The sequence below is a fragment of the Ascaphus truei genome, unplaced genomic scaffold (assembly GCF_040206685.1).
Source record: "Ascaphus truei isolate aAscTru1 unplaced genomic scaffold, aAscTru1.hap1 HAP1_SCAFFOLD_1747, whole genome shotgun sequence".
In the NCBI taxonomy this organism is placed as follows: domain Eukaryota; kingdom Metazoa; phylum Chordata; class Amphibia; order Anura; family Ascaphidae; genus Ascaphus; species Ascaphus truei.
The window spans coordinates 29,336-39,546 of record NW_027454643.1 but is presented as its reverse complement, the minus strand read 5'-3'; the positions used below and the strand labels follow the sequence as shown (position 1 = coordinate 39,546).

Sequence of the window (10,211 nt, the reverse complement as noted above, 5' to 3'; positions counted from 1 at the left end):
CTCTTACAGAGCTGGAAGCTAATCATCTTCTCTTCTCCCTCTACCACATGCCCTCTAGATCGTATCCCCTCACACCTTACTGCATCTCTTAGTCCCCACTCTCACCCACATCTTCAATTCCTCCCTATTCTCTGGCTCTTTACCCTCTTACTTTAAGCCTGTAGTGGTCACCCTTTTCTCAGAAACAACCTACACCCTATGTGCCTTACTAACTACCGCCCTGTATCCCTCCTGCTGTTTGTCTCCTAATTGCTAGAATGTCAACATTCTTAAATCACATTCCCTCCTGGATCCTTTACAACCTGCCTTTCGTACAGCTCGTTCTACAGACTGTGCTTAAAGCAAATTCCCAAGGTCACTTTTCCCTACTAATCCTACTTGATCTATCTGCTGCGTTTGATGCTCTCAATCACTCTCCTCCTTCATATTCTAAACTCTCTCTTGGTATCCGTAACACAGTTCTATCCTGGTTTTCATCATAACTTTCCTGTCACACATTCTCCATCTCTGTTGCTAACATGTCTTCGTCTTCTATTGATCTGTCTGTGGGTATACATCAGGGCTCTGTTCTGAGATCTCTCTTTCTCTCTACATACTATCATTTGGTGACCTCATCAACTTTGTGACAATCCTATAAATAACAAATACAAATATCAGGTCATGGGAATAAGTGATTTGGACATAAAAGTAACATTTCGGAAGTGTGGACAACTAATACATCTTGTAGATTGCCTTTACAGTGTGATGTCATTGATTCAGTAGATTGTGTGCAGACCAGGACTGCAGTACAGTGTCACTCACATGGATGACTTGCGTGGTAGAAGCTCAAGAACAAGGATGTCAAACTCCAGTCCTCGAGGGCAGCAAACAGGCCAGGTTTTCAGGATATCCCTACTGAAAACCTGGCCTGTTTGGGACCCTCGAGGACTGGAGTTTGACATGCATGCTCTAGAAGGAGCACAGCTGTGGGTGGGAGGTGGATTTGCTTTGCATCAAATGGTTTGGAGCAAGGTTTATTGTATGTATTATCATAATAACAATGCAATGCTTAACTTTTATTTCAGGAGGGATGACTGCAGAACAGAAGTGAATATTGAAGCCACGTGTTCCTTTTCTTGCAAAAGAGAAAATTTGAAGGACAGTTGAAGAGAAGGAAAATTACTACACAGAGACAGATAAGCAATGTGTATATTTCTCATTTACCATTTAGTATTTGTCGTTTTATTGACTCCACACAATCCGGCTGCTACGGGTTTCACATTGAATATTTTCATCTCTACTCTACCCCTTCCTGTGATCTGAACCATGCAAGTTTTCGTTGATTCAATACATCATGAGTAGAGGGTGGCTACAGTATGAAGTAAAGACCCAAGGACCACATCTACTACCATTCATAACAAGAACATGTGCAGTAGCGCACAGCTGCAGTTCTATGTGATTGTTATGAAAGGTTGAGGTGGTTCAATTCTATGAATCTGGAGTGGGATGGATCCTGTTTGCATCATATGGTTTCATCTAGGCCAGTAGATTATATAACTCTCAGTACAGGTTACACATGGCATCAGTATTAGTGATTTAAAGAGGAGGAAAGCTTCAATGTGGAGAACAAAGCCAAGTAATGTTGAAGTTACTCCTTTTACCATTTACTTGGTCAGTCTGTACTGTCTACTCCCCACACAGCTGCTAAGGATCTTCCATTTTAAATACTTTCACCTCCTATTCTGCACTGCTTTGCTGCCCATTATTCAGAGATGCGTTCCAGTCATGTTTACCACTCTGAATCTCTCTGCAGTCATTGGTTCAGCACATCATGGGTAGAGCATGGCTACAGATACAGCAAGCTATTATTATTTTACCGGCTGATCATCCATAATATTGCATTAAAACATAGAATATCACTTAATTTCCAAAAGATTCAGTGATGCTGATAATGCAGAATCTCACAACATTTCCCATCATAATGCCATAATGCACAAGTGGGAGAAATAATCCTTGCTATATCTGTACATTGTGTGACGTATTACCTCCATGACCAATGAGAGCAAGTACATCTTCTGTATAGAGCGGCTGTGTTATGATGCAGTTATTGATCATCATTGACATAATCACAAGAATCTTATGCAAAGGGAAATTGTCCGCAGCGAAGTGAGATTTCAGCCCCCAAACGTCTGTAATATTAATGCAATGTCTTACTTTTGTTGCAGTGAACACTGAAGAGACGGATCTACTACAACACTGTACAGGATGAGCATATGCTACAAGCAGCAAAATGATCTTGCAGTTGACAGTATGTTGTTCTGGTAATGTGCACAATTATTATTTATGGGCTACACACCACAGTGCTGGACATATTCTGTTAACTTCAACTCTACTCCTAACATGGAGATGTCTTCCTGGTGTTACTGATTCAGTACATCATATGCACAGTGTGGTTATGATATGATGGATTGATTTAATGAACCCACCAACCAATGATGACATCTGCATCATCTTCTGTAAAGTGCAGCTACAGCATGATATTATCAGCATTTGGTGCGGTATAATCAGAGGTATCTATGTGCTTTTGTGCCTGTTTTAAGTCCTCCAGCTTAACGCCCCTACACCTCCCACTACACAGGCATACTTACTTATGCATACACTGACATCTGGCATACCTACACACACCCCAGGGCCACTTCCTTCCCCTGATGTCAGGGAGAGGATGGGCATGCAGAGTGCAGTAAGTCTCCACGTTACTCTGGCCAACAGTCTTGGCCTACCTCCAGCATCTGTCACCCACAACATCTGTTCCCTCCTTGTAAAGTGCTGAACTATCTCACCTGGGTCAGTGCTATAGCTGATCACAGTGCCCGATCAGGATGTCACTGTGACAGGCAGCAGTGCAGATTGACCGGTCAATCAATGCAGTGCCGCAACATATGCACTAAATGAGATTTCCGTGCCCCCAGTCAGGTTACTCCCTGGGCAGTGACCCTGCTCACACCCTCCCCTAGTTCCACCTCTGATCACAATTATCTCTCTTGGAGAGTGTAGCAAATTGGAGTTGGGGGAATCTCACCTCTGCCATGCATGGTCACAATCTGGGCACAGGACCCAAATAGTGGGCAATGTGGCACTTCTTACAGTAGAGAATAAGTAACTTTATTCTTTACTTGTGTATTAAGGACCTTATTTGCATTAAATTCAGTCCACATGGGACCAAGACTTTCTGGCTTACTGAACAAAGTGGAATTGTTTCGTAGAGGGTGGAGAATTGTATTTTATCTGAAATTACCCCCTCTGCACAAAATACAAACAATTATACCCATACAAGTACCTTGTGGAAGTTGTTGCCCTCTATCTTCCTGTGGTCTCTCCCTGTTTCTCACCGTGCCTCCTCCCATTTCCTTGCATCTCTGCGTCTCCGCATATATCCCTATACTCAGAGCCGGCTCCGGTCAGTGACATGGGATGCCCAAATATGAGCATACCCATATATGGGCATCCATGCCACTGACCGGAGCCCGCTCTGTTGCGGATATGGAGAGAGACTGGGAGATTTACATCCCCTTATAATTCATATGGTGCATAGTACCGGCACGTATTGTTTTACCGGTACTGTGTACCTTCTTACTTTCACACTGGTACAGTATGTGCTGCAGTGGGACTGAGAGGGATATATTGGTAACACATAGTCATTGGTGGGGGAATTCAATCCATTTTGAAAATAGTAATGCATTGTTTTTTACTTTTTTTTTGCAGTAATGAAGAATGAAAAAGTTCTGTTAAAATTGAATTGGACGTGAACTGGATTCAGCATTTCATCATCAACTCTGCACCAGTGTGAATTGACGTTCTTTAATGTTCTGACAAGGTACATGCAACATCTCTTCCTCTACCCCTACACCACCCTCTGCCTCTTGCCTCTCTCTCCACCTCCCTGCTAAGCGTATTAACCCATCTAATGTAATCCACATTCCTTGTCTCACTTTACTCTTCCCTTCTCACGTGCCCTCTGGAATGTCTGCTCTACGACTAACATGGTCTATTTGTACATGACCTCTTCTGCTCTCATCATCCACCACTTCTCATTCCCCTCACCCCTGTCCTACTCGATACCTCAGCTTAATTGAACTCTCTCCTCTGACATCTACCCTTATCTCTAACCTCTCCTCACTTTCTGCTTAAACTAACTATCTTGTTAACTCTTACAATGCTATCATCTCCTCCTCCCTCCTCCTCCATCATCTATATGCCCCTTCTAGGCTCTGACACACTCATCCCTCTAAGGCCGTGATTATCATGGGCACACGCTTGGTCGTCCACAGTGCGTGCGAGCGATGCAGGGCCTCCCCGTCGCCTCGGACCTCAGTGCGGGGATTGCTGGAGCGACAGGCATGCGCTAACTTTGCCTTCTGTTGTGTGCTTACTATAGACGCAGCCTAAACCATGCATTGGTTTAATTCACAAGCACGCTCTCATCACACTTCATCACATCACACTGCTGCTCTTAACACCTATGGAGGAAATCTCACAGTCTGATTTTCTACACTAAACCTTTGTCCTGTTCTGTAAAACTCTGCTCCTTTTTTTAAGGTCAAACACTACTTTTTCCTCACTCATCAACACTCCAATTTCATTCACACTGTCTTCTATGTATTTGAGTCCCACCACTGACTTTCTCCTCCCACTTAACATCCATCCTTTATTTCTCCTCAAGCCTTTGCTCACTTGAGGCAAGGTGGATGCCATCCACAAGTAGATTCGTTCTCTCCCTTCCCCCTCTCTCTTTTTCTATCTAGATCTCATTGCACTCTTGACTCCTTTTCTCCTGTCACAAAGCTGGAACCTGATCTTCTCTTCTCCCTCTACCACATGCCCTCTCAATCCTATATTCTCACTCTCACCCACATCTTCAATTCCTCCATATCCTTTGGCTCTTTCAACTCTTCCTTTTAAGCATGCAGTGGTCACCCCTATTCTCAAAAATAACCTTGACCTTGTGTGAATTTCTAACTATCGCCCTGTATCCGTCCTACCATTTGCCTCCTAATTGCTAGAACGTCTTGTGATCTCCCGTTTGATCAACATTCTTAAATCACATGCTCCTCTGGGCCCTTCACAATCTGCCTTTCCCAATGTAACCAATTATGTACATAAAGAAAATTCCCAAGGTCCATTTTACTTACTAATCCTGCTTGATCTCTCTTCTGCTTTTGATACTGTCAATCACTCTTCTCATTCATATTCTAAACTCTTTCTTCGTATCAGCAGCAAACTTATATCCTGGTTTTCATCATACTTCTCCATCACACATTCTCCATCTCTGTTGCTAACGTGTCTTTGTCTCCTGTTGTTTTGTCTGTTGGTATACCTCAGGACTCTGTTCTGGGACCTCTCTCACTACATACTATCACTAGTTGACCTTATCAACTATTTTGGCCCTTGATATCATCTCTATGCAGATGATACACACACCTATCCACCCTACCGTCACTCCTGCCATTTAGTTCCTAGTTTCGGGTCGCCTCCTGGCTATATCCTCCATGGATGACACTCTTCTGCCTTAAACCTAATGTCTAAAACTGAGCTCCTCATATTTCCCCCTAAATCTGGCCTAATATCACCTTTCTCCATCGCAGTAAACAGTACTACCATCATCCTGTCATGAAAGCACATTGCCTAGGAGTAACATTTGACTCTTCCCTTTCCATCTTCATTCACGACACTGGCTAAAGTTTGTCGATTCTTTCTCTGTAATATTTCCAAGATTTGCCCTTTTCTCTGTCAATCTACTGCTAAAACGCCAATGCATGCCCTTATCGTATGGGTTAACATACTGCTAACAGGGCTCCCTGCTTCACAACTTTCTCATTTGCAATCTATCCAAAACTCTGCTGCTTGAATAATTTCCCTTTCTCCCACAACAGTATCTGCTCATCTCCTCCTCCTCCTTAAATCCCTCTCCTTGCTTCCCATCAAGTTTCAGATCACCTACAAAGTTCTCCTCCTTACCTTTTTGTTAAGGTTCTCTATTAGTGGTGTACCGAGTACCCGGCGTTACCCGACACATTTCCAGCTACCCGGACATTACTCGAAACCGGCCACTGAGAAGTGGACTTGGCCGGGTAATACCCGGCGTCGGGTAATGTCAGGGCAGCTGGAAATAATCTTTTATACTTACCTTTCCTAAGACATCTAGGATCAGCAGCAGCAGTCCTCTGATGTTGGCAGCATCAGAGGTGTCTTCACCTGGCGGGGGGAGCTGCAGGAATCACTTCCACAGCACCGAAGCAGGTAAGCTGTGTCTGTGAGCCTGCAGCTCCCCCGCCGGCTGAAGACACCACAGATGCTGCCACCGTCACAGGACTGCTGCTGATCCTAGATGTCACTGCCACCCGGAAGGTAAGTGCCAAACCGTGTACCCGACCGGGTAGAACCTTTCATTTTGGCCGGGTACCCGTTACCCATTTTTTTATAGTTGAGGACCCAGTCCAACACTATTCTCTATTCATCTGCTCCTTCCTACATATCATCTTTGGTCTCGTTATGCCCTTCCTCGTCTCCTAAGCTCTACTAATAACTGTCTCCATTATACTTCTTACACCTCTACTGCGCACTCGCTCTCTTGCCTGAAACCCTTTCCCATCAATTTACCTGTGAAACTCACACACACTCAGTATATGCCAACATACCCTCTTCCACCCACATTTAAGATCAACCTTAAAATTCACAACTTAAATGAAGCATTTCAATAGCTTTTACTCGTTGCTACTGTCACTCATTCAGTCACTAACTATTGTTCCCAAGAAGTGCTTTATACTACAAGTACCCACCATTAAGGACAAGCATTGTCATCTACTGCACTTGTTCCCCCACCTGTTGTCTCTCTGTAAGTCTCCTTACATTTCTCTTAGATTGTAAACTACCCAGGACAGGGATTTACTTTCCTATTGTCTGTTTTTGTTTGTTGAACTTATTGTATAATAATTTCCTGTACTTTTTGGTCTCTCTTGTAAAGCGCTGAGTACACAATGGGTGGTATATAAATAGAGATATATGCAGAGTCTAGAGACAAGGCACACGTGTATAGGTAGCTACAGTTTATCCGGGACCGTATGCATCCTTGAAGTGCCTGTCCCAGTTATTTTCTATTGATTGCAATGTAGGAGTGTCTGTCCTGTCTTATTTTTTTTATTATTATTATCATTATTATTATTATATATACAAAGATATATACAAAGATTGTTTCCTGTCGTTAGCATGACATTGTGTGACACAGTGTGATGTCATTGATTCAGTAGATTGTGTGCAGACCGGGACTGCAGTACAGTTTCACTGACATGAATAACTTGTGTGGTAGAAGCTCTAGAAGGAGCACAGCTGTGGGAGGGAGGTGGATTTGCTTTGTATCACATGGTTTGGAGCAAGGTTCATTGTATGTATCGTCAATAATAATTATAATAATAATAATGCAATGCTTAACTTTTTTATTTCAAGAGGAAAGACTGCAGAACAGAAGTGAATATTGAAGCCATGTGTTCATTTTCTTGCAAAATAGAAAATTGAAGGACAGTTGAAGAGGAGGAAAATGACTACACAGAGACAGATAAGCAATGTGTATATTTCTCATTTAGTATTTGTCGTTTTATTGACTCCAAAAAATCCGGCTGCTAAGGGTTTCGCATTGGACATATTCACCTCTACTCCACCCCTTCCTGTGATCTGTACCATGCAGATTTTTGTTGATTCAATACATCATGAATAGAGTGTGGCTACAGTATGAAGTACTGACCCAAGGACCACATCTACTACCATTCATAACAAGAACATGTGCAGTAGCGCACTGCTGCAGTTCTATGTTATTGCTATGAAAGGTTGAGGTGGTGCAATCATATGAATCTTGAGTGGGAGGGATCCTGTTTGCATCATTTAATTTGATCTAGGCCAGTAGAGTATATAACTCTCAGTACAGGTTACATATGGCATCAGTATTAGTGATTTAAAGAACAGAAAAACAGGAGTGGAGAACAAAACCAAGTAATGTTGAAGTTACTACTTTTTACTATTTACTTGGTCAGTCTGTACTGTCTACTCCCCACACAGCTGCTAAGGGTTTCCATTTGAGATACATTCACCTTCTACTCTGCACTACTGTGCTACCCTCTATTCAGAGATGAGTTCAAGTCATGTTTACCACTCTAAATCGCTCTGCAGTCATTGATTCAGCACATCATGGGTAGAGCATGGCTATAGATACAGCAAGCTTTATTTTACCCTAATATTGCATTAAAAAATAGAATATCACTCAGTTTCCTACAGATTTACTGATGCTGATAATGCAGAATCTCACCCTCCCATCATAATACACCAGAGGAAGAAATAATCCTTGCTATATATGTACATTGTGTGACATATTGCCTCCATGACCATTGATGGCAAATACATATTCTGTATAGAGCAGCTGTGTTATGATGTAGTTGTTATTGATCATCATTGAGATATAATCACAAGAATCTTATGCAAAGGGAAACTGTCATTAGCATAGTGGGATTTCAGCCCCCAAACTTCTGTAATATTAATGCAATGTCTTACTTTTATTGCAGTGAACACCGAAGAGACGGATCTACTACAACACTGCACAGGACAAGAGTATACACTACAAGCAGCAAAATGATCATGCAGTTGACAATATGTTGTTCTGGTAATGTGCACAATTATTATGTATGGGCTCCACACCACAGTGCTGGACATATTTTGTTAACTTCAACACTACCCCTACCATGGAGATGTCTTCCTGTGATTGGTGTTACTGATTCAGTACATCATATGCACAGTGTGGCTATTATATGATGGATTGATTTAATGAACCCACCAAACACTGATGACATCTGTATCATCTTCTGTAAAGTGCATCTACAGCAGGATATTATCAGCATTTGGGGTGATATAATCAGAGGCATCTATGTGCTTTTGTGCTGGGTAAAGTCCTCCAGCTGAACCGCCCCCCGCCCCCCACCCCCCTACACCTCCTGCACACAGGCAAACTTACTTACACACACAGCACACTTACTTATGCACACTGACACTTGGCATACCTACACACACACACCCCACAGCCACTGGCATGCATGCAGAGTCCTGGGCATGCAGGATGGGCATGCAGAGTACAGAATATCTCCACCTTGCTCTGGCCCGTACTCTTGGCCTACCCCCAGCATCTGTCACCCACAACCTCTGTTCCCTCCCTGTAAATTGCTGCACTAACACACCTTGGTCAGCGCTGCAACCGATCACAGCACCGGATCATGTCACTGTGATAGGAAGCAGTGCTAATTGACCGGTCAATCAATGCCACGTGGCAACATACGCACCAAAAGAGATTTCCATGCCCCCTGACAGGCTACTCCCTGGGCAGTGACCCTGCTCATCTTCCACCTCTGATCACAATATTCTCTCTTGGAGAGTGTAGCAAATTGGAGTTGGGGGAATTTCACCTCTGCAGTGCATGTAGAGTCCTGTATGCAGAGTACAGAAAGTCTCCACCTTAGTCTGGCCCGTACTCTTGGCCTACCCACAGCATCTGTCACCCACAAATAATACATACACTAATACTCCCCACAATACACACTTTAATACCTCCTCAATAATAATCTCCCCAATAATATTATAGTCTTAAACACAATATACACAATACCCCCTAACACAAGATACCCAATCTAACACTCTCCTCTGCACCTCAACATAATATACACACTATAATACCCTACACACAATATAATACTCCCACACACACACACAATATACACACTATCCTCCTACCACCATAAAACACAACCAATAATACACACACACTTTGTGGATGTTGGGACCAGCTCCTTGCATGCACCAGTGAAAGAGAGAGGCCTGCCATCCGTGCCTCCCTCCGTTTCCCATCTTCTCCCTGTCTCCCTCCCTTTCTTTGCATCTCCCTGCATCTTTGCGTATACCCAGTCAGTGACGGCTCCGGTCACGTGATGCCTTAATATGGGCTTATCCATATATCTGTTGCAGAGATGGAGAGAGACCTGGAGATTTTACATTTCCTTATAATTCATATTGGTACTTAGTACGGGCACTTATTGTTTTATCAGTACTGGGTACCTGACCGTACTGGCCTACGAGTGAGAAGGCAATATTGGCATCACACAGTTACTGTTGAATATGTCATTCAATCCATTTTGAAAATAGTA

At 43.1% G+C, this 10,211-nt stretch overlaps 1 long non-coding RNA gene across 1 annotated transcript; it reads left to right on the top strand.

Moving 5' to 3' along the window:
• The first annotated feature begins 2,248 nt into the window (after positions 1-2,248).
• Positions 2,249-7,582, top strand: LOC142476824 (uncharacterized). The gene is made up of 3 exons (XR_012791987.1): positions 2,249-2,300; positions 3,742-3,853; positions 7,480-7,582. It is a non-coding gene; the product is annotated as an uncharacterized LOC142476824 (long non-coding RNA).
• The last annotated feature ends 2,629 nt before the right edge of the window (positions 7,583-10,211 follow it).